The sequence below is a fragment of the Malaclemys terrapin genome, chromosome 4, assembly GCF_027887155.1.
Source record: "Malaclemys terrapin pileata isolate rMalTer1 chromosome 4, rMalTer1.hap1, whole genome shotgun sequence".
Taxonomy (NCBI): domain Eukaryota; kingdom Metazoa; phylum Chordata; order Testudines; family Emydidae; genus Malaclemys; species Malaclemys terrapin.
The window spans coordinates 139,739,156-139,764,252 of NC_071508.1; the positions used below are offsets into that span (position 1 = coordinate 139,739,156).

Sequence of the window (25,097 nt, forward strand, 5' to 3'; positions counted from 1 at the left end):
CTAATGATCATTTGAATTTCAAGCAACTTTCATCCAAAAGGAGCCAATGTACTTTAGCGATTCTGTGACTAGTGATCATTTTATTTACCACTACAATGCAGTCACCTCTAGTGTGGTCCACAGCACACCTTCTTCACTAGCAGCACTACAGCTTTTAGGAAGGAAAGTAAATTATAACTGAAAGTATAATTGGAATTTAGAAGGGGAGAAATTAGGAGAGCTGGACTTTGGCCAAAATAGTTAACAACTTTCCACTTCCACAGTTATGAGTGCCTCAAATAGATCTTTCATCTGACAGATAGCTTCACTGATGCACAGTCCCTTCTAACACACTGCTGGCACATTAGTTTAGTATTAACTCAGGCCTGGTCTATACCTAAAACTTAGGTCAAACTAGCTACATCACTCAGGGGCATGAAAAATTCACAGCCCGGAAAGACGTAGTTAAGCCAACCTACACCATGGTATAGACACTGCTAGTCTGATGAAAGAATTCTGCTACCGCCTCTCGAAGGATTAACTACAGCAACAGAAAAAACCCTTCCATCATTGTAATAAGTGTCTATACTACGGCACCACAGGCACAGTTGCAGTACCATAGCTGTGCCGCTGTAGTGTCTGTACTGTAGACATATCCTCAGAGGGATGACTAACATCAACACATTTATTACAACACCTGAATTATCCTGGTTTGCCAGTCACCCAATCCTTGAATGGGCCCAACTCTACTTAGCTGACAACATCATAGCCCCAAGTGGAATAGCTGCATACCTAACATTGATTATATATGTTTGTTCCTTCCTCTTCTGAGATTTCCACATGAGAGCTTGCTAAACATTTCTGTAATTGCAACTGCCCTAAAAGCAGGTCATTAACAAGTTTATTCCCTTACACAGACTCCTACCTATAAAGGAGAGAACAACAACACAGACATGTGCATAAGATAAATATTTCTCCAGAAACTCATATACAAAACAACTGCTATGGTGAAGACTTTTGGTAAACAGCTGTTGTCTCTCACACTGGGAGGCTAACCTTCACTTTGGAAATATAACAATGAGATAACTTCTCTTCAAGTCTTTAGGCTAGCAGTAGCATTGGCTTGGCTTCATAGGTAGCCCTAATCTGACTAGTAGTGTGAAAGAGCTTACAAAATGGCATATACTTTGTCACTGTTTTGCTAATGTAGCTGGAGGCAACTTTTCACTTTCAAAAGGGCAGATTCCCAAGATGGCTGTATTCCAGGAAGGTTGATCAATGTTTGGAAAACATAGCTGCCACAGACAATCCCTGATGCAGCTAACAAATGACTATATCTGGTCAAAATTTTTCAACAGGGAAATTTTCCCACTGAAAAATGGGGTTCTGTCAAATCTAAAATTTCAAAACAAAACAAGTTTGTTTTTTTGAAAAGTGAAATAAAATGTTTGATTTGAATAAAAACAAAGTGTTTTGTTTCAGATTTTTTAAAAGAAATGCTAACAAAAATTTCAAATGAAAAATTTTTGTTCAAACTTTTTTATGGGAAAACGTAAATTGACATAATTACCTAGATTTTTAAGGCACTGGACTTTGCATATCATTCTGATACAAATTAGCACTATACAGAAATCAGCATAGGCCATATTAAACGGATTGAAAACTGGTTAACTGACAGATAAAAAAAAGTATTTGTAATTGTAACTCCTCTAACAAACCTTAGTTGACTCATATTCCCAACCTCCCTTTTTTGGGTGAGGCTATCGAGAAGGTGCTGCTGTAGCACCTCCCTTTGCATATTCATGACCAGATGTCCTTACTCCAGGCATTACGGTTGTAGAGATGGGGACAATATGGAGATGAAGCTGCTACTAATGGTTGATAATTTCCTTCCAGAGATGAAGAGGGGCGAGTGCCCTTGCTTATTTTATCAACTCCACATGGCCTTTGATTCCACTGACGATGAGGCTTTGTTGATTTGTGGGAACTTGCAGGAGTGGATGCAGGCCTTCCATTGGGTGTGTTCCTCCCTCTCCAAGTGGTGTCAAAGAGCAGTAATACATACTTATTCTTCCTCTCCAAGGGCTCTCCCATTTCACCCCTCCTGTTGAATTCGTGTGTGTGCATTTGGTTTTTCTTCCCTAAATGTAGCACTTTACATTTGTCTTTGTTGAATTTCATTTTGTTGTCTATAGCCCAGTTATTCAATGTATCAAGATCCCTTTGAATTGTAGTTCTGTTCTCCAAAGTGTTTGCAACCTCCCCTAGCTTTGTCTCATCCACAACTTTGATCAGTATGCTCTCTATTCTGACATCCAGGTCAATAATTAATATGTTCCCTGTGGAATCTTACTTGAAATCTCCTTCCATTCTGACGTCATTACATTAATAGTTACTCTCTGCGGTTGTTCAACCAATTATGTATCCACTTAATGGTAGTTCTATCACACCTGCATTTCTCCAGTTACTTATCAGAATGTCATGTGGGACTGTGTCAAAAACCTGCTAAAGTCCAAATATATTATGTCCACTGTATTCCCCCATCCACCAAACCAATTACCTTGTCAAAGAAGGAAATCAAGCTACTTTGGCATGACTTGTTTTAATAAATCCATGCTGGCTGCTGGTGACCGCCCCTTCATCTTCCAGGTATCTGAAAGTTGAATGTTTTATACATTGCTCTAGTAGTTTCCTAGGTATCAAGGTCATGCTGACTGGTCTATAGTTGCCCAGCTCCTCCTTTTTCCCCTTTTTAAAGATGGGCACTATGTTAGCCCTTTTCCAGTGCAGAGGTGGTTTGAGGGCATAGAAATGTACAAGGCGGTGTTTATGTGTGCTGGACATTTTCCTGTGCAGCTAAGCAGTATGGCAGAACAGGGTTTGATTGATGCACACTTAGATTTCACAGGAATCCTCCAGAGAGATCTCTAGGAAACGTTCCTGGAGGCATTTATCAATCCTTTGCCAAAGGTTCCTTGGCAGAGTTGCTTTGATCCTTCCCTCATTGAAGGAAACTTTCCCGCGCCGTTCTGCAACCACTTGTGCAGGGACCAAAGCAGCACACAGGCAAGCAGCATAGGAAGCACCCTGGCTTCCTTACTTCCTCTCAGGAGTGAGTTATCTGCTACAATGACTCCCGCCTGTTTCAGGAAAGTGGCTTTCCTCATCTGAAAATTCTGTAGCCACTGCTCATCATCCCAGACCCTGCATGATGATGCGATCCCACCATTCAGTGCTAGTTTCCAGAGCCCAAAAGTCCACCATGTGCAGCTGTTCCGTGATTGCCAAAAATAATCTAATGTTCTATAATCTAATAATAGGCAATGTGAATCCTGTTGAGTTAGGAACTTCACAATTAACTTCACTGCCATCTGTGATGTGTTAATGACAGTTAGCAGAGCAGTGAAGAGCAGTGCGGGATCCATCCTTTCACACAGAGATGGTGGGGCAAACAGCAAACAATGGCGTTGAAAAATGCTGCAAATCGAAGTTGGAAGTACATGGAATGCTGAGACGGAAAACAATGTATCATGGGATGTTGAGACTGGACCCGTAATGCACTGGGATCCATTCGGCCTTCCCACAAGACCTAGCGGCAGATGGCGGCGAGCTGAACTGTGGGATAACTACCCAAAGTGCACTGCTCTCACGGTCAATGATAGTGTCTCAAGTGCGGATGCACTCTGCCAACAGAGGGAGCGTAGTGTGAACATGCAATATCGATTTTCTTATAGCACTTTTTGATTGTTGACGAAATTTTTGCCGACAAAACTCTGTAGTGTAGACAACACATCACTCTCTGTAATCCTTTTACTCCTCTGAACCACACCTAGGTCACAACCATGTTTAAACTGTGCTTAACTACATTACAGAAATTATTACCTAATGCACAAAGGGACTTATTCCCAATTCTTGTTAGTGACAACCTCAGGACTAAAGAAGTGAATAGCTTTTTTGTGGTAAACTACTACATAAAGGGTGGATATTAATATCCCTAATAATTGGACAATACTCAGTGGAGAATCTATATAGAATAGGTTTAGAAATATAAATATAATATTGTGCAGGAGGAAAAAAACTAGTCACATCTTTAAATCTGTATTGCAACTGTAGAATTATTTATGATTTGCTCAGTACCATAGCCAATAATTTATAATATGCGATTTCCTGCAGTGTTGTACCTTCTTATTTTATACCTAAAAGAAGAATTTCTGGATTCCCACTATCTCCAGTCTACCCAGCGGGCAATTACATAAGAACGGCCATACTGGGTCAGACCAGTGGCTCATCTAGCACAGTATCCAGTCTTCCGACAGTGGCCAATGCCAGGTGCTTCAGAAGGAATGAACAGAACAGGGCAATTTATCAAGTGATCCATCCTGTGTCATCTAGTACTAGTTTCTGGCAGTCAGAGGTTTAGGGACATCCAAAGCATGGAGTTGTGTCCCTGACCATCTTTGCGAATAGTCACTGATTAACCTATTCTCCGTGATTTTATCTAATTTGTTTTAGAACCTAGTTATACTTTTGGCTTTCACAACATCCCCTAGCAATGAGTTCCACAGGTTGACTGTGTGTTCTATGAAGAAGTATTTCTTTATGTTTGTTTTAAACTTGCTGCCTATTTCTTTCATTCGGTGATCCCTAGTTCTTCTGTTATGTGAAAGAGTAAATAACATTTCCTTATTCACTTTCTCCACACCAGTCATGATTTTATAGACCTCTATCATATCCAGGCTTCATCATCTCTTTTCTAAACTGAATAGTCCCAGTCTATTTAATCACTACTTGTATGGGTGCTGTTTCATATCCGTAATCATTTTTGTTGCCCTTATCTGTACTTTTTCCAATTCTAATCATGGGAATAGTTGGGGGGGGGCAGGGAGGTGCTGCACCCCCAAACTGCAAGCCTCGTGCAGGTGTGGAATTTGCCCCCCTCATGGCCCCATTGGCTTGAGTGGAGCTGCCCCCCGCCTCCAAATATAGAAGTCAAATTACACCTATAATTCTAATATATCCTTTTTGAGATAGAGCAACCAGAACTGAATGCAGTATTTAACGTGTGATCGTACCATGGATTTATATACCGTAGTGGCATGATGTTATTTTTTGTCTTAACACTTTTCTGATGGGTCCTAACACTGTTAGCTTTTTTGACCGCCACTGCACACTGAGTGGATGTTTTCAGAGAACTATGCATGAAGACTCTTTCTTAAGTGGCAACAGCTAATTAAGAGCCCATCATTTTGTACATAATGTTTTCCCATGTGCATTACTTAGCATTTATCAACAATGAATTTCATCTGCCATTTTGTTGCCCAGTCACCCAAGTTTTGAGAGATCCCTTTGTAACTCTTCACAGTCGGCTTTGGACTTAACTATCTTGATTAAGTATGTAAAGTCTGCAAACTTTGCTACCTCACTGTTTACCCCCTTTTCCAGATCATTTATGAATATGTTAAACAGCAGTGGTCCATGTTGAGCTCCTTGGGGGACCCTTTTATCTACCTCTCTCCACTGTGAAAACTGACTATTTATTCTTACTCTTTGTTTCCTGTCTTTGAACTAGTTACTTATCCATGAGAGGATCTTCCCTCTTATCCCATGATTGCCTATTTTGCTTCAGAGACGTTGGTGATGAACATTGTCAAAGGTTTTCTGAAAATCTAAATACACTACATCCACTGTTCATCCTTGTCTGTATGTTTGTTGACCCCTCAAAGAATTGGTGAGGCAAAATTTCCCTTTATAAAAAAACAGGTTGACTCCTCTCCAGCATATTGTGTTCATCTATGTATCTGATAATTCTGTTCTTTACTACAGTTTCAAACAATTTGCCTTGTTATGCTTCAAACAATTTGAGTTATGCTTACTGGTCCATAATTGCCAGGATTGCTTCTGGATCCTTTTTTAAATATCGGCATTACATGAGCTATCCTCCAGTCATCTGATACAATGGCTGATTTAAACGATAACTGTGGTATGATAATGTAACCTATCAGTTCTGCAATTTCATATTTGCGTTCCTTCAGAACACTTGGATGAATATCAGCTGGTCCTCGTGACTTATTACTTTTTAATTTATCAATTTGTTCTAAAACCTCTTCTACTGATATCTCAATCTGGGACATTTCCTGAGATTTGTCACCTAAATACAATGGCTCAAAGAAGCAGTCATTAATGATATCAAGAAATGTTCTCTCTGCATCCCATCCTGAGGTGACATGTTCCCAATCAATACGGGGATAGTTGAAGTCTCCCACTATTATTGGGTTTTCTATTTTTGTAGCCTCCCTATTTTCCCTAAGCCTTTTACAGTCACCAGCAGCATCCTGGTCAGGTGGTCAGTAATATATTCCTAGTGCTACACTCTTATTATTCAAGCACGGAATTTCTATCCATAGAGATTCTATGGTACTATTTGATTCATTTAAGATTTATACTAAATTTGACTCTATGCTTTCTTTCACATACCCCCACCAGTGTGACCTACTCTGTCATTCCTATATATTTTGTACTCTGGTATTGATAAAATATCATCATTCCACCAAGTTTCTGTGATGCCTATTATTTCAAGATCTTCATTTAATACCCAGCATTCAATTTCACCCATCTAGTACTTAGACTTCTTGCATTTGTATACAAGCACTTATGAAATCTGTGCTTGTCTGCCTTCATATGATGTACCTGAGATTGGGACTTTTTCGTTTGACCACCAGCTCCTCCCCAGAACTGCAGTAGTCTGTCTAGATGTCTTGAGAGGACCACAACCTTTGCACCCAGCAGGCAATACGCCAGGCGATTCTTCCAGTCATCACAGACCCAACTATCTATATTTTAGACAACTGAAAACCCGCTTACGATTACCTGTTTCTTCCTAATAACAGGGGTCCCCCTCCCTGGCAAGGTATCCTCTGTACCATGTACACCTCTACCCCGATATAACGCTGTCCTCGGGAACCAAAAAATCTTACCGTGTTATAGGTGAAGCTGTGTTATATCGAACTTGCTTTGATCTGCCAGAGTGCGCAGCCCCACCCCCCTGGAGCACTGCTTTATCGCGTTATATCCGAATTCGTGTTATATCGGGTCACGTTATATCGGGGTAAAGGTGTATTTTGATCTGTATGAAGTGCTACATGAAGAACTGAACACAAAAATTAGCATGTAACTTGTTACACCTGATGGTATTAATTAATGATTGCATCCTGGCTTTGTGTTTAAGCTTCTCAGGCATTATGAAATATGTGAGGCAAGAAAGTGGCATGCTACCGTTTCCCATTCAAAAGAATTGCATGTTTATTTAACTAACAAAAGAAAGCCAATAGGAAAAAATATTTTAGTCACATGACTAAGACAACACTGATTTTATTACTTATTTGTAAATGAATAGCAAAGGTAGCATAGGATATAGAAAAGAGAACAGGCCTGGAAGACAAAATCCTGAGTTCTAATTCCAATTCTAACACTAATTCACTTTGGACCTTTAGTGAAACTGATTTGGACACAGCAAAATCTGAAGTGAACCTTGACCATAAACTTGAACCAAGCTCCTAATTTATTTATTTATTTTGAAGCTCAGAAAAGTCCAGTGTAGGTGGCACACCCCCACACATTATATTTTTACAACAGTGTTGCACTTCTTGGTTTCAGCTAAAGCAAAAGTACTGAAATAGCATGAGAAAGTCTGCTCTGGAGTTATTTCTAGCCCAGTTAAAAACAATGAATATGAGAAATATCACAAGACAATCTGATTTTGTAAAATTTAGAGCCCCATTTCTACTCCACAGAGGTTTGGAAAAGGCTTCATACATCACTGAATACCTACCAGAGCCTCCTAACATTTTAAGGTTCACCTGTCACTAACACCAAGAGAAGAATGATATTCCTCTTCTATTTTCAATTTAAAAAATAGCTACAAATATATATAAATTGTCTTTTCCTTTGAAAGGAAATCATTGAGAGAGCAGTCACCACTTCTATTACAGAGCTCTGATTTGGTCCATGTTTCTTTCAATTTCTGCTTAAGACTTCCACCAATAGAGCCAGAAAGCATTTAGCTAGAAGAGGGTTCACCAAAAAGGTATAAGATTGATTCATGATCTGAAAAAACACCTTCTATTGAGAGACTAAAGGAGATCAATCTATTTAGTTTATCAAAGAGAAGGTTAAGACTCTAAACTTAAGAGGCAAACTTATTCACACAGATATACACACATCTGATACTAGACGTCTCTTGAATCTAGCTGACAAAGACATAACAAGGTCCAGTGGCTAGAAATTGGTCAGAAAACTTTAAAAAAAAATAAAAATAAAAAGAAGATGATGCAAATTTTTAACAGTAAGGGTAACAAACCATTGGAAGAGGTGTCCAAGGGATATCACAAATTTTCTATCACTTGGAGTCTATAAGTCAAGATTTAATGTCTTTCTAAACTATATGCTCTATTTCAATCACAAGTTCTTGGGTTCAGTTCAGGAATCTCTATGTGAAATTCTACAGACTAACACGGCTGCTACTCTGAAATCTACAGCCTGTATTATTCATAGTTTTTGAAGTCAGATGGGACTATTAGATCATGTAGTCTGACTCCTGTACATCACAGACCATTAACATTTCATCTAGCTATCCCTACACGGACCCTAATAACTTGTGTTTGACTGAAGCATATCTTCCTGGAAGGCATCCAGTCTTGAAGGGATCAAGAGATAGGAAATCCACCACTTCCCCTGGTAGTTTGTTCCACTGATTTATCACTCACTATTAAAAATGTGTGCCTCATTTCTAATATGAATTTGTCTGGCTTTAACTTCCAGCCATTGGTTCTTTTATGCCTTTCTCCACTTGATTAAACAGCTCTTTAGTACCCAATATTTTCTCCCCATGAAGATACTTACTGTAATCAAGCCACACCTCAGTCTTCTCTTTGATGAACTAAACAGATTGAGCTCTTTAAATCTCCCAATTTAAGGCACTGGTTCTCAACCTATTCACTATTGTGGGCCACATATGCAGCTCTCTGTGTGTTATGTGGGCTGCATCCACACACTATATATACTACCTGTATGGCCCTGAAGATGTCATATGGGCTGCAGCTGATTGGGCCGCAAACAGCCCACGGGTTGAGAACCATTGCTGTATGGCATTTTCTCCAAACTTCAAATCATAGCGGTAGCTTTTCTTTGCACTCTCTCCAAATTTTCAACAATGTTCTAAAATGTGGACACCAGAACTGTACGCAGTATTGATCTCATCAATGCCATATACACAGATACAATCACCTTTCTACTCCTACTTAGTAAACTGCAAATACACTAAGAACTCTATTTTCTTTAGCCAGGCACTCAGATACCACAGAATATGTTCTGAGGACAAAGACCAGGATACACAACTTAACAGGCTTAAAACCGCCTTCAGAAAGCAAGGACACTCCACCAGAGAACTAGACTGCATCATGGAAAGGGACACCCAAATATCCCAAGAGAACTTGCTTCAATAGCTCAGTGGTTTGAGCATTGGCCTGCTAAATCCAGGGTTGAGAGTTCAATCCTTGAGGGCGTCATTTAGGGATCTGGGGCAAAAATCTGTTTGGGGATTAGTCCTGCTTTGAGCAGGGGGCTGGACTAGATGACCTCCTGAGGTCCCTTCCAATCCTGATATTCTGTGATTCTATGAATACAGAAATAAAGCCCCCCTCTGACTGCACATCCCTAGTTGTCACCTACCACTCCACACTGGATCTTATACAGGGTATCATCAAACAATTACAACTCATACGCGATGGGGAACCCATCCTGAAAGAAATCCCCCTTCTGGCCTTCAAACAATCCCACAACACTATTCAACACTATGTCTCCACCTCACTCCCATTTATCCCCTTAAAGGCTGAGAAAATAACGTGCCTGCTTTAACCATCAATCTGAACTTTTCCAAGCAAGCTGGGGAACTCAGTATTTCCACACGTATTATCAAAGGACAAGCAGCCTGAACGCAGATTAGCTGTTGCTATTTTTTTTCCCCAGCTGAATACTGAGGGAAGGCACACTCTATTTTTGCATTCTTCTCTAAAAATCACTCTCCATACTGGATGAGCCTATTAGGTCTTACGCACAAGCTGTCCAGCAAATACTCATCCTCTGTATCTTTGCTTTCCACGGCCAACAACAGAGTTTGCAAGCTATCAAGATCACAGAGTTTGACAGATTCAGACCCTTGTCCCTTTGGATATAGTTTGTCAATCCACTTTGTTGTGGTATAACACTAACTTTAAAGCAATGTTGTCTTCAAGGGGAACGAAGTTGAGTAAGCCACCAGCACCCGGACAAGACAACATGTTAAAATGAAGTGAAAAACTCTGTTCCTCATTATGGCCAGAAATTCCGAGATCTTGGAACAGATGGTGATCTTGTATATTATACATCTAATCTTCCAAAATCATACAACACAGCTAGCTAAGGATATAATTTATCCCTGATGTTATTTGCTAAATTTATATAAGATCCTCAAGGTTTGGGTATGCACATGTCTGGCAGATATCATCTGTGTCCCATGTTTATTTTTTTAAATATAACATGACTAGCGTTGAATTACATCCGAAGATCTTTCTGCGTGCTAGGATTATTCCAATAATTACTCAACTTAAGTGGATTATTTCCAGGAAGGAAGGAAGAATGTCCTGTGGTTAAGGCCAAGGACTGGATCTCAGGAGACCAGTATTTATTTTGTGTCAGACTCCCTGTGTAATATTGGGTCAATCACAATCTCTTGATCTAAGCTCCCCATGTATAAAATAGGGAAGTTTTAGCTGGTCATATACTTTCCTGACAAAACGTTTTTTGACGGAAATTTGGAGATTTGGTGAAATGTCTGCTTTTCTGCAGAAAACTTCCATTTTCATCAAAAAACAAACTGTGCAAAACAAAACAGTTTGGCTTTTGGAATGAAGTGTTTTAATATTCAGATTTCTGACTAAATATTTTTCTTTTGTCAAATTTCCCAGTTTTTTTTAAAAGAAAAAAAAATCCTTCCCTGTCTCCACCCTTTATCTTCCTCTTCTGGGCAGAGGCTCTCTCTCACTAAGGACTTGTCTCCACTTATCATGGATCGACGCTGTGGCGATCGATCCACAGGGGGTCGATTTAACAGGTCTAGTGAAGACCCACTAAATCAAGCGCTGCTCTCTCTCCCATCGACTCTGGTACTCCACCAGAATGAGAGGCATAAGGTAAGTCAATGGGAAAGTTTCTCCCGTCGACCCAGCGTGGTGTAGACACCGCAGTAAGTTGACCTAAGGTACATCAACCCCAGCTACATGTTCACGTAGCTGGAGTTGCGTAACTTAGGTCGACTTAGCCCCGTAGTGTAGACCTACCCTAAGTGTTGTACAGTGCTCAGCACAACGGTACAGTGGTCCCTGCTGAGGCCGCTTGGTGCTCCTGTAATGCTAATGAATAATCACTGTGAAAATAATCACTTTGACGGGGACCACAGAGTGCATGTCCCTCTGTCTCGTGGTATCATACAGCACAACGGACACTCCTCAGGAAGCTTTCATGCTCCTCCGTGATAGAGATTTTCTCCAATTCATTTCCTTTGGCACTATTGCCTTTTAAATTCCCTCTTCTGGCCTGATCCTCAGAGCCACTGAGCTCCCTTACTTCACATTATAGTCTTGATTGAATTTGAATAGCACAACCCCAATGGAGTTCAGTGGGTGTGGGATCAGGCCTTAATAGGTGTTGCAGGGGCTCAGTGCTTTTTGGGATCAGGCTCTTTATGTTCTGCATTTTCCTTAACCTGAATCCAAATCTTCCTGAAATCTGTGGGATCAGGATCTTCCCCAGTCTTAATTTTGGGACCTAGCCCATCCCTGTTACTTGGCCCCTGCTTTGGTGAATGAACAGTTTGGCCTTCAGAACCAGGCTTCCTATTGCCACCCAGAAAGCTGGGGTATCTGCTGAGCTTGAAAGTCTTTTGAGCTGTGCAAGCGTCTTGTGCCTTGTCAAGGGAACAATAGAGGTGGGATTTCTACAGCTCTCAGCACTGCCCTTCTCTGCTCCCATGGAAGTCAATGGACCTTTGAGACATCAGTGGGAGCAGAGCTGAGTGCATTTGAAAATCCGGCCCTACAAATGCACATGTTCTTGTACAGTGTAAAGTGACCATTCAGCAGGGCCTAATGAATTCCCTTGGTAACTACTTAGATCGTTTATTTTTCCAGATCCATCCTCTCATGGTATTAAACTTCTCCTTGCTGCTCTACATCATGTGTGGCCTCAGGCTAGTCACTTAATCCCTCCATGATTCTGTTCCCTACCTGTGAAATGAAGACAACAATACTTCTTTTCTCCCACTCTATGTCTATTTGGATTATAAACGCTTTGGGACAGAGACTGTCTTTTAGTAAGTGCATGTACACTGCCTAACACATGCCTCTGGATGCTTTTGTCTGGGCAGTAACTTTTAAGTTAAACTGGCCCATTTAATCACCCATCAATTCATCAGTATATGTTATAACCTATATCTGGTTGCTGGGAACTAGAAGTTTTCTGCTCCTATTTCCATTTGGTTTCTACTGACTTCTCAAAACAAATGACTCATCTGACTTCTTAAACCGCTTGAAAACCATGTTATTAAATTTACAGGGTGGGGTGGGGGGAGAGGGAATCAAAAGATCAGCACTAGTCTCTCTCACTCATCATTCTTTTTTCTTATGGAAGAATCTAACAAGGCATCTGTGTTCCAAATTTTTTTCCTGGGGCGGGAGGGGGGCGGGGAAGAGGGAGAGGGCAGTACCGCTTTATAGGAAGGATAGTGTCCTGACAGTGTTAGAACTCAGTTTGATTTTGACTGTATGGCATAAGACTAAATCATGCTTTAACCAGAATACAGAACCATGCTGCAGTCTTAGTCTTTGGTTTTCTATGCTATGGAAACCTATCATGGTGCCTGATGCAACTACATTATGACAATATTTGACATGCTCGCAGTGAACTGGACCGTTGTTTAATTGTGTTCTCAAATCATGTCACGCCCTTGGGCTCTACTAAGATGGTATAAAAAACATTGTTTGGTCAGTTCAAACCAAATTCTGCCTGGGGCTGAGCCGCTGAGCTCCCATTGACTTTAATGGGACATACAGGCATTCAGTACTTCTGGGGCACTTCTTCTTGTAAGATCAGCTTCCTCTACTGCAAGACCAAATCTGTTTTAACAGTGCCAGTGCTACTGTCTTGTGTGGACTTCCCAATAGAAGGTGGCATTTCATAATGTAAACAGGACCCCCCTGTAAAGTTACACTATTACTTACTATACGTATTGCAATAGCACATTCCACTAAGCACTCTACACACATAACAAAAAGACAGTTCCTGTCCCAAACAGTTTACAGTCTAAATATAGGAGGAGACACCTTGATGTTTAGCAGACAGAAGTTGCAACTAATGAGGGGTGACATTTTAAATGTTCAGAAGTTGATTGAGATACACATCCAAAAGTTCAGGGCTATCAGTCTATTGGAGCCACGAGAACGGGCTGGAAATAATTTCAAGCCTAAAAAAAAAATTCCATGTGATTTCTGCGTGAAAGTTTAGGGAGTCAGGAGCTGATACCAGGGAGGAGGAATCTTATCAATGCTTGTGCATGTCCATATTATTATTATTATTTGTAACATTGTAGAGCCAGGAGCCCCAGTCATGGGCCAGAATGCCATTGTGCTAGGCCTTGTACAAACAAAGAACAAAAAAATGACTATCCCTGCCCCAAGGGGCTTACAATAAAAGGGTATGTCTACACTACGGAGACTACTTTGGCATATCTATAGTGTAGCCAGTAATTATAGCCGGCATAACCCAATAGTGTAGACACAGCTTACTCCAACAGAAGGGATTTTTCTGTCAGTGTAGGAACCGCATCTCCCCAATGACGCTAGCTAGCCTTCCTCCATCCACATAGCTGCATCTACATTGGCAATTAGGTTAGCATTGCTGGTTTTTTCACACCTCTGACCAACATAGCAATGCTGATATAACTTTTCAGTTTGGACCAGACCAATGTAAGGACAATAGACAACAAATAGATGGATACAGGAAGATAGGGGAGTTCACAAGGAAACAATGAGACAATAGCAGTCAATATAATAGGCAGTGGTCTCAACACAGTCTCTAGCTGTCAGGTGAATGTTTCGATGACTCAATAAAGCAGTGTAACTAAATATTTCCTATCTTGAAACCTCTATGGGTGCCTATCGAGAGGAGGGAAAGGAGGGGGCAGGGGAAAAGATGACAATTTTTAAATTATTATTATAAAAGAAAAACACTTGAGAATAAAAAAAGTTTTTAAAGAAACTAAAAAGATACTACCTACTCAAAAAAGGATACGTTACTATCCAAAATACAGCATCTGCCTAAGATTGAGAGTTACAAATTGCAGAGGTTTTTCTGGTTTAGAGGCAGGTTCTGGTCTCCTGGCTGCAGCAGCACCTATCTTCATTAAATATTCAGGAACGGGTGCCAAATCTGCACTATCAAATGTACTTGTCTACTGAATATTCTCTTTGTTCTATTTCTAGCCTATAGCTTGAATTTGTCTTTTTTCTTTCCTGGCTCTTCAAAACAAAGGACTGTCAATACAAGAAAGGATGGGGGAACCCAGAATGGAATTTTATGATAGAACTATGATTTTGAGTGGCAATTTAGAAAAAAATAGGCAAGTTCAAAAGAGTCCAAAGCACTAAAATGGAAAGGATTATTATATTCTGTAAGGTTTGCATTATTAAGTCAACTCAATAGAATGAATTCATAGTATTGGTTTCAAGTAACCTTGGTCAAAATGGAAAAGAAGAAGAAGCAAGATAGTGAGATAACACACCACCTGTCTCCTGGTATTCCCCCATCTGTCTGGATCCATCTGTTGTCTCTGGTTTTATATTTAGATTGCAAGCTCTTTGGTGCAGAGACTTTTTGTTTATTGTGCTACGTGCTGTACAAACGCAGGAGTCGTGGTCCATGACTAGGGCCTCTAGGCATTATGGTAATACAAATAATTAATAAATAACAAATAACAAATAATAATAATAATAATAATAATGTGTGTATATTTTGTAAGCATAATGCCACAGCTTATGTGCAAAGTAGCCCGCCAGTGGACTGAGTTAGCCTTGTGTTACTGGAGTTCCAATGGAGATGAGTTTCATGCCATCTCTCAGCTACATACTCTGTGCTCATTCTGGCCCTACCTCAGCAAAGCACTTAAGCACATGCATAACTATAAGTCCATGAGCAGTCTCACTGATTTCTGGGAGTGTGATTGGATAACTTAGTATTGAGAGTCATTAATACATACTACATGTAGGTCTTTCTACTGTGTAAAAATTATTGGTTTCCCCTTTTACAACCGAAGTCAGTATTCAGTAGAATAAGGGATGAGAACAGGAAATGGATGGCAGGTCTTAATTTATAGTTCATCTCTATTCATTCTGAATCATGGCTGATTCACAGAATACCTGCAGAGGGCACTGGCAGAGCTGAAAAACCACTTATGTAAATTGCGTAAATTGCACAAACTCTTTGTATCACTCATCTTATCTGAAGAAGAGTGTCACATTTCACACAAACCCAGAAAGGAATCTGAGTGAAGCGCCATAAAAGGCACAATATCAAACAACTGCTGGGGACTATAAAGGGTGATGAGAGAGTATGGAACTATACCAGTAATGTCTCATGGATATATAACATATTTGTTTGTGGTAGCATGCAGGATGTGCCAGGTGCTTTACAGACACTGAAGAAGGGACAGTCCATTCCCTGAAGAGCTCACAGTATAAGGACAGACAGACCAAAAGCAGACAGAGGTGAGGAAAAGGGGGAAATAATTAGGGAATTTTATACAGTTAGATTTATTGTAGGCAGCACAGAGTGTTTCAGAGGGACTTAAAGCAGAAGTGGATTTTTAAAAGAGAGATTTAAAATATAGTCAGGGTCAGAAATTTATGGATGATCTAAGAGTGATCACACAGTGCCAGGGAGCTGTATCAAAAAAGACACACAGGTGATTGCCTTTAAACCAATATTCAGATGGGTCTTCTCCAGTCATAAGACACTGCTGAGAGGGAGCCATTTTCTCATGACAAGGTACCTGCTCCATCTAAGTCCTGTGTACAAAGTGTCCTATGTCATGCTACTTCATGTTCATGTATTGGAGACTGAATGGGCATTAATTGGCTTCTAGCAGAAGCCATCCACTATTAAGTAGCGGGGAGAAAACAACCAAAAAACGAAGTACTAAAAGCCCATTCAAAAAACAATGTAATAAAAAAATATAATGTTAAATGGAAGAGCACTGATGACCAATATTTTCAAAAGTAACTAGTGATCTTGGGTGTTCGCCTTTAAAAGGACCAGATTTTCAGAAAGTGCTGAGCACAACCCTTTGGAAAATCAAGGCTCTTTGAGGTGTCTCAAGTTGGACGCTCAAAATCACTAGTCTCGCCTGAAAATCTTGACCTGTATCTACATGAAAAAATGAAAAAGGACTGTGAAATAGATAAATAAAAAAAGGTGGGTGTTTGTTTCCACCACAATAGAGTATTAATTGCAGCAACAAACTGCAGTTAATTGCTTTGTGCAATGTTCGCAGCACTAGCAGGAACTCGGTCAAGTAGCATGTGTGTGTCAAGCATGTGATGATCACAGTCTGAGGTAGAGAGGTTAATTATTTCTGTCTTGGTGGGTTCACACAGGAAATATAAGCTGAATAGGAGGGGAGTCTGTACAGAACAATAAGCAGAGAGAGCAAAACCATTTTTGTCAAGTCCTGTTTTGCAATGAGCACATTTACTCAATGCAGCTAGAAAACAGAGAGACACCAGGGCTAAATTATCCTCAGTCCCTTTTTCTCTCTTCCTATGGCACCATTTCCCCCTCCTAACAAAAATGATGTGTACTTTTAACCTGAGTAACAGGCATATTTCCATGTCTCAGAACAGCAAGCCAGCAGTGGAAGAAAGATGAGCCATCCTCACAGGAGTTTCCGTTTGAGGAAGTAAGGAGGTCTTCAGAGAAAAACAAGGATGCCATTCAGTTAAATTAATATTCAATAGCATCCACTTGGAGCTGACTGAAGAATATCCTTCCACCAAGTCCCCACTAAATAATATCAATGGGCTGTCCAGTGAAGGAAATAGGATCTGAGAATAAAGTAGTAAACACTAGGGCTAAAAGAGGGTCATTAATATAGGGAGGGATTTATCCACACACCACCGTGAGGTAGGTGTCACAGGTTCAGGATAATTGAACATGTATTCTCCCTCCATAGTCGCTCGAGGGCATCCACTTAAGGTTTCTAGCTCCCAGCCATCACCTCTCTTGGGCAGAGATCCATGTCTCTCTTCCTGCTGACTGGGGTTTTAGGGCTGTGCAGCTGCCTGCCCTACACTGTGATATCCCCAGCAAGCCAGTCTGACTAAAGGCCGGCCCCTGTGCCTTGCTTTCTCTCCAAGGGCTATGAACAGTGTATTGCCAGCAGTTACAAGTTATCACCCAGCTCTTTCTAAGCAAGCACCTTTATTCTTAAAGGGAAAGCATTACAGGGAATACTTGTAAAAAATAATAAACGTTCCTATACATATTAAAATCTTACCAGAGATCAGTCTTATGGTGCCCTTTCCAACTCTTCTCCAAGGGTCAGGGCCTTTGGAGAGAAAGTCCTGCCTGTTTGCTGGAAGAAGGCCCTTAGTCAGTTTAAATCCAGCCCTTTTAGCCAAAAGTCCTTTCTTTGTTGGGGTCTCTGGGAAATCCAGTTTGAACCAGTATATCAAGCCTCCCCCGGGGTGGTACCTCTCTGGAGGTGTTTACAACCTGAGCGATTCACCCTAATCACTCCCAGACTTCTTTTAGTTCCTGGTGGCACTGTGGTAACCCTCTTCCCCCCGGGTTGCATAAAGTCACTGGCCCATAGTGATATATGAACCACTCATGCACTTAATACAATATGGTCCCCAAAGATATTATATTGCATGCAGTTTCAATCTCTCTCACAGTAGGGAAGTACTGTTGTCCCCATTTTACAGATGGGGAGCTGAGGTACAGACACTAAGAGACATGCTAAAGAGGTCACACAAGAAGTTTGTGATGATGTAGGGAATTAAACCTCCATGTCTCAAGACCCAGGCTTGCACACTAGTCACTGGACCACTCTGCCTCTTGTGCTCCCCCTTCCCAAGGAAGCTAATACAGTTTCCTTAGGGCAGAAATGATATCATCCAGAATTCCACGGTAGTTCTCGAAAGCAATTGGCCAGCCAAATTCTGTACAGTTCACTGGTGCAGTAGAAACAACCACCAGCAAATAATAATTTACATCAGTGTTCTCAACCTGGGCAGGAAATAATGGGGGGTGGGAAAATGTGGACAACATTTTCCCACCCCCCATTATTTCCTGCCCAAGTTGAGAACATTGATGTAAATTATTATTTTATATATATATATATATAAAATAAATAAAAAAGAGAGCAAACAAAAATAATTTGAATCTTCCCTATTTGTTGGGTGATGTATTTACTGATTTTTGAAGATGAAACATTTTTAAATGCTCTTTTAGAAACGAACCACTGTCCCCACAAACTCCAGATTTTCTCTCTCTCTCTCTCACACACACACACACACACACACACACACACACACACACACACACACACACACACACACACACACACACACCATAATGTAGGCCTGAGACCTGATCAACTCCATATTAAACCAGCCTTGGGTGAAACTTGGAGTTCACTACTAAAATTGAAAAAAGGAATGTTCTGCTACTGATAAAGCACCCTCACCTCAAAAAAGTCTCTAATGAGAACTATACCCACCAAGGTTGGAAAGACGCTGGGAAATTCGGGAGGATACACGAAGAGACTCAACAAATGGTAAAATAAGCTCTGATCTGTGCTTTATGCTGACCATGTGTACACATAAAGGTCACAATTAAGTTATAATTTGGGCATGAAAAGTAAAATGTACAGAACTTGGACAGGAAGGAGGACACATAGATGCTAGTGCGTAATTGGTTAAAATTTTTGTTATTTAGAACTGTGGAATAATGTAGGGTTACCATACGTCCGTTTTTTCCCGGACATGTCCAGCTTTTTGGCAATCAAACCCCCGTCCAGGGGGAATTGTCAAAAAGCCGAACATGTCCGGGAAAAATACCAGACGGGCACTTCCTCTCCCACGGCTGCTCTGCTCCTCCCCTGACTCAGACTTCGGCTTTGTTTAAGAGCCAAGCTGCCCGAGCCAGTGCTACCGGCTTCGGGCAGCCCCCTTGCCTCTGGACCCCAGCCGCCGGCCAGGCACTTCTCCTCCCCGGCTCCAGCTGCTCTGCTCCGGCGGCGCAGGGTACGGAGACATGGGGGCTGCCCGAAGCCCATAGCGCTCCGGCAGCTTGGCTCTTAAACAGAGCCGAAGAGTCAGAGGAGGAGCAGAGCAGCTGGAGCCTGGGAGGGGAAGTGCCCGCCGGGGGCGCAGGGTCCGAAGGCATAGGGGCTGCCCAAAGCCCGAGCGCTACCGGCTTCACGGTTTGCCGGGCAGCCTCCAGACCCTGCGCCCCCGGCTGGGCGCTTCCCCTCCCGGGCTCCAGCTGTGCTGGGGAAGCGCCGGCCGGGGGGGCGCAGGGTCTGGAGGCTGCCTGGCAAACCGTGAAGCCGGTAGCGCTTGTGCAGCCCTTTTCACGTGGCTGGGAGGAAGGAGGGGGAGTTAGGGCGGGGACTTTGGGGAATGGGCGGAGTTGGGGCAGGGAAGGGGTGGGAAAGGGGCGGGGCCAGGGCCCCGTGGAGTGTCCTCTTTTTATTTTTTAAATATGGTAACCCTAGAATAATGTGATAGGTTTAGTAAATTGAAGGAGGGAGCTAGTTATACCTACATAATGTAAATAAAAAACAATGCTCTTTGGGAACCATTTCCGGACTGCAGTTCAACATCAAACTGCTGGAACTCTGACCCCTCTTCACAACCGTGACGTGCAGAGGCATCACCGAGAACCCAGATGAATGAATCCTGACTGGCCATTGGGTGAAATCTGTCTGTATATTGGGAGTGGTGAGCATAAAAGATTTGCTTGGTATATGTATTCTGTGTGTGTTGCTAATAAATAGATGTTTAGAGCACAATTGGGTAAGGCTCTTTCACTGGGCAAAGGTTCCGCAGACCCATAGAGCCCTGAGCCCCAAGGAAAAGGGCAGATACTTAAACTGACCAGGTTTCTTCCTGAGCCCCGTGATTAAGGATAGGTGCCTTACACCCTGAGCCCTCAGAAAGGAAAGGGTGGGGGGGCCTAAATTGATTGGGTCATGCCTTAAACCCTCAGTAGGGTGTAGGCGGGGTGCCCGAATACCAGGTCACGCCTTGAGCCCTCGGAAAGATATAGGAGAGGTGCCCGAAATCGAGCGGGTAACAACAACAACTCAGGCCTAGGGCACATTCAAATTTTACACCTAAACGAAAAGGGCATGTCTTGACTAGGATTTAAAGATGTGATGTTATCACACCTTTAAATACTAATCTAGACCAGGCTAAAGAGTTGCTTCCCTTATGTTTCATTACTTAACTTAGCTCCACAAACAAAAGACCATGGAACTGCACAGATTCACCAGGTACTTCCATTCTCCCATGTTACATCCCACTCTACTGGCCTTCCGGCCCAGTCACTCTATCTGGCTCCTGGCTACAGCTCTTGGCAGTACCTCATCATGGCTTCTCTGTCCTCTTCATTCACATCCCACGCCATCTGACTCCTCCTGCTAAGTCCCAAGGCTCCAGAGAGATCAAGCCTGGACAGTGAAAGTCCCAATCTGACATACTTGGTAAGGTCTGTTGGCCTGGGCTCACTTCTGGTAAGCTATAAAATTTGCCAGAGAGAGAGAGAAACTAGCTCCATAGTGGAGCTGCTAGCTCCACTTCACATGGCAACTTTGGACACAACTCTTTCCCTCTCCCTCACCCCTGTTACCTACAGAGTTGCATCCAAAGCTGGCTAAGCAGGCAGCCTCTTTATCTGGTGAACACCAGTGATTCATGGCTTCTGGGTCATGGACTTTAGCATTGGGACTCATGGTGCTCAGGCTCACTACAGCCTAGAAATACGTCCCAGGGAACATTGGCAAAGTTGCTGGTCTCCCTGCTCCTCACTTAACTCCAACCTCAGCTAAAAGAAGGCCTTGCCTGTACTAGAGAATTTCACCAGTTTAACTAGAGTGATTCAAAACCTATTTTAGTTAAATTGGGGCAATGTTATGGTACAGACATGCTGGCACTGGTCAGTTTACCTTGTCTTATTTGCTACATGTAAACAGATGAAGTCGGAGTTAAGGTTGTTTGACTAACTAACTGGATGTGGGGTGAGAATTTTTATGCAATGCAGAAAACGAACACATGTGTGTGTGTGTGTGTGTGTGTGTGTGTGTGCGCGCGCGTGCTCAGCGGCTGGCGGAGGTATCGCAAGCCGGTGGGCTACCTCACTGGGTCACACACCAAAAAACACTCTCCAGCCACGGGATTGCAGTCCCTTTTTCTTAGTTCTTCAAACTAAAGCTATTTGACACAAGTTCAACATTGCAATAATGTCCTTTCCCTTGACCCGAGGTCTTCTAAAGAGGCCCCATCTATTCCCTACAAAGTTACTCTCTGTGGGCCATCTGGCTGGGTGTCAAGGCAAGCCTCCTTCTCCTTCCTAGCCTTCTCCGTGCAGGATTACTCTCTGCAGGCCCTCCTGCAGCTGGGAGGCAGCTGATACGTCATGGGCAGGGCTGGGTCCAACTCCTTTAAAGGGCCAGTCAGCCTCTGTCAGGGATATGGAAATTTTTAAATCACTGATTGAAAGTTTTCTCTGTCACCTGTGACTTGATAGACTCCTAGCAGACAGGCATCTGCATCACAGCACTTAGCCATGGCACTCTCGTTAGCAGACTCAGAGGTGAAACGACTGACAGCGGAGTAACATATTCAAAAGTGATCAAGTGATTTAGAACCTAAGTCCCATATTTAAAAGTGACTCAGGGTTCAAAATGCCTATGTGGCTTTGGAAAATGAGACTTAAATGCTTTTGAAAATTTTGCCCCGGACACTTGGCGCAATGCTGGAGCTCTATAAACGATGAATAACTGGGCAGGAGGACAAAGCTATCTCCCTCACCCCCGGAGGCGGTCTCTTCAGGTGAAGGCTGGGACACACGGAAGGGATGGTACTGAGACACAAAGTGAAGCTTGCACTGCTACTTGTGCTGTAGCTCTTTGATGCGTGATCTTCCATCACTTGTCACAAGTGATGAATTAACTTATAAATAATTCATTGCAGGAGATGATACCTCATTAAAGTCAGGTTTCATCCGAAGAAGTGGGCTGTAGTCCATGAAAGCTTATGCTCTAATAAATTTGTTAGTCTCTAAGGTGCCACAAGTACTCCTGTTCTTTTTGCTCATTAAAGTCAAATCCACTAAGAGTAGATTATCAACAGTGGGTCAGGTTCACAGCCTGGATCCTTGACTTCCACAGGGAGAAGCCAGGCTGTGAGGCCCTCAAGGCCCACCCACAGTGAGGGTGCAAGCTGTGAGCAGCTCCCACTCCTATCAGGGGCTGGAGCCGCCTGGCACAGCCCCAAAGTGGGAAGAGGCAGCTAGGTTTGAGGTGGGACCAGAGCACCCTGGCGATGTGCAGAATGAGCACATCCTCTGAGCAGCTTCTGTGTTTAAATTTCCCTTCCCTGGCAAAGAATGGCAGTGCTGCCACCTCATTCCTAATCCTGGGAGTGAATTCCCACTCTGGAACAGCTAGGAGCAGGGGGGAATCTGAATCAAGCACAATAAACATAATGAGATAACTTCATAGGTGACATAGACCAAGGTCTGGAATAACACATGGCTTAGGGCAGGTCTTCACTACAGGGGGGGGTCGATTTAAGATACGCAAATTCAGCTACATTCGACGTATCGGAGCCGACTTACCCCTCTGTGAGGACGGCGGCAAAAATCGACCTCCGCGGCTCCCCATCGACGGCGCTTACTCCTACCTCCGCTGGTGGAGTAAGCGCGTCGATTCGGGGATCGATTGTTGCGACCCGACGAGACGCGATAATTCGATCCCCGAGAGATCGATTTCTACCCACTGATTCAGGCGGGTAGTGTAGACCTAGCCTTAGTGAACAGGGACACCAGAAAAAAGCTGAATGCAAATGATGCCACTGAGAAGTAGTATGTGGATTTTCAAACCAAAAGCAGGACCAAAACCAGCAGATCTTTGTGTGACTGTGAATGTACGAACAGTAGGAGAAAAGCAGAGTTTGAATAAAGAAACAGAATATAGCACCTATGCCAGATACTGAAAGACTATTCCAGCAAAATTATGAGTCCCACTCCAGCTTCCATTGAAGTTAATGGGACTCCTTCCATTGACTTTAATGGGAACTGGATGAGACCCAGGGTCAGCAGCTATGCATCCTTTGGAGTCCTACAAAGTGCAGAGTCACAGAGCATCCAGAACAGTGGGACCATCTAAATAGAATAATAGAATATCATGGTTGGAAGGGACCTCAGGAGGTCATCTAGTCCAACCCCCTGCTCAAAGCAGGACCAATCCCCAACTAAATCATCCCAGCCAGGGCTTTGTCAAGCCTGACCTTAAAAACCTCTAAGGAAGGAGATTCCACCACCTCCCTAGGTAACCCATTCCAGTGCTTCACCACCCTCCTCGTAAAAAAGTTTTTCCTAATATCCAACCTAAACCTCCCCCACTGCAATACCAACATTAAGCTGAGCGTTCCTCTCAAAACAGCTCCTAATCCTTTTCACTGGGAAGAGTCTTCCAGATACAAAACACACAAGGATCTTCCAGCATCTCCTCACCCCCTACACCCATATCTGTCTTCCCTAAAGCTAACCATTCTCCCTGTTAGTTTAGGAAGGCCTAAGGGCTTCACATCCCAACCCAGGTGTCTGCTCGCCTGTGAATAGCTGCCCCTGCCTCTGGACTAGGATTGCCAACCCTCCGGGATTGACCTGGAGTCTCCAGGAATTAAAGATTTTAATTAAAGATTAGATTATGTTAATCCTCCAGGAATACATCCAACTAAAATTGACAACCCTACTCTGGACAGGTGACTGTTTACAATCCTTTTGAGCACTGGGAAAACAAGTCTTGTAACTTGGTTGGCACCCGGAAGTAGAATCTTGCCAGCTAATAGCTCAGACATTGTCTGTCAAGGACCCCCAACATGTTTAGCGGGAGGTTATTTGGAGCTATTATGTTGCCTTCCAAACAGCCCTGCCGCTAAACTAAACCAATGTATGCACATAGTAAACATCCCAATAATCCAATATAGCCACACATTTACTATCCCATAACCAGCTCACATACAAAATTAATAAATTATTACAGATCAGCCCCATATCCTTCACATTTCCACCCTATTGAAGTCAATGCGACTTAAGCACACGTGTCTGCTGGAAAGAAGCTGTTTTGTCTTTTCCAAGCAGGCATTCCAGATTTCACGGCTTACTGTAGCAAAGCAGTCATCTGTGCTCACATAACAATTAAAGCATGCTCAGGTATGTATCAGAACAAACAACTGGAAAGTTGAAAACATTTCACAAAAGGGGTAGTCAGAGAAGGGAAAGAACAAATGAAGAATATTTTTTCAAGGCAACTTTTGCACTGAGAGGCTTATAGATGTCCGGTATTATGTGTCTTTCTTGACACATTGTGAAGTAGATGGGTGAAATTATGGAATGAAGATTACCAGGAAGAAATTTACATATTTGGCACACCCTGTCAAAGGTACTCACATAGAAATTTCAAGTGAATGAAACAATCAGTTTGACGGACAACCTGGGAGAAATGAACCAGATCAGGCACGAATCAGCTCACTTGGTCCAAGATCACAATGATAAAGGCCCATGTTGTATACAAAATAAGCAGTCCAGAAGAGTTTCTTCAAAACTACCCTTGTTACTCATAAAATCTTCATGTAAACCTCACATACCGCTGCACACTGAAGAATACTATCATCCACAATATTTACAGTACGCTAGCGAGCGGCAGCTTCAACTTAAGCAATGATGGATTTTAAAACATCTTT

General features: G+C 42.4%; 1 protein-coding gene across 1 annotated transcript in view; it reads right to left on the bottom strand.

Moving 5' to 3' along the window:
* Nucleotides 1–25,097, bottom strand: part of PRKCH (protein kinase C eta) — a 172,263-nt gene that overhangs the window by 116,187 nt on the left and 30,979 nt on the right. The window lies entirely within an intron of this gene.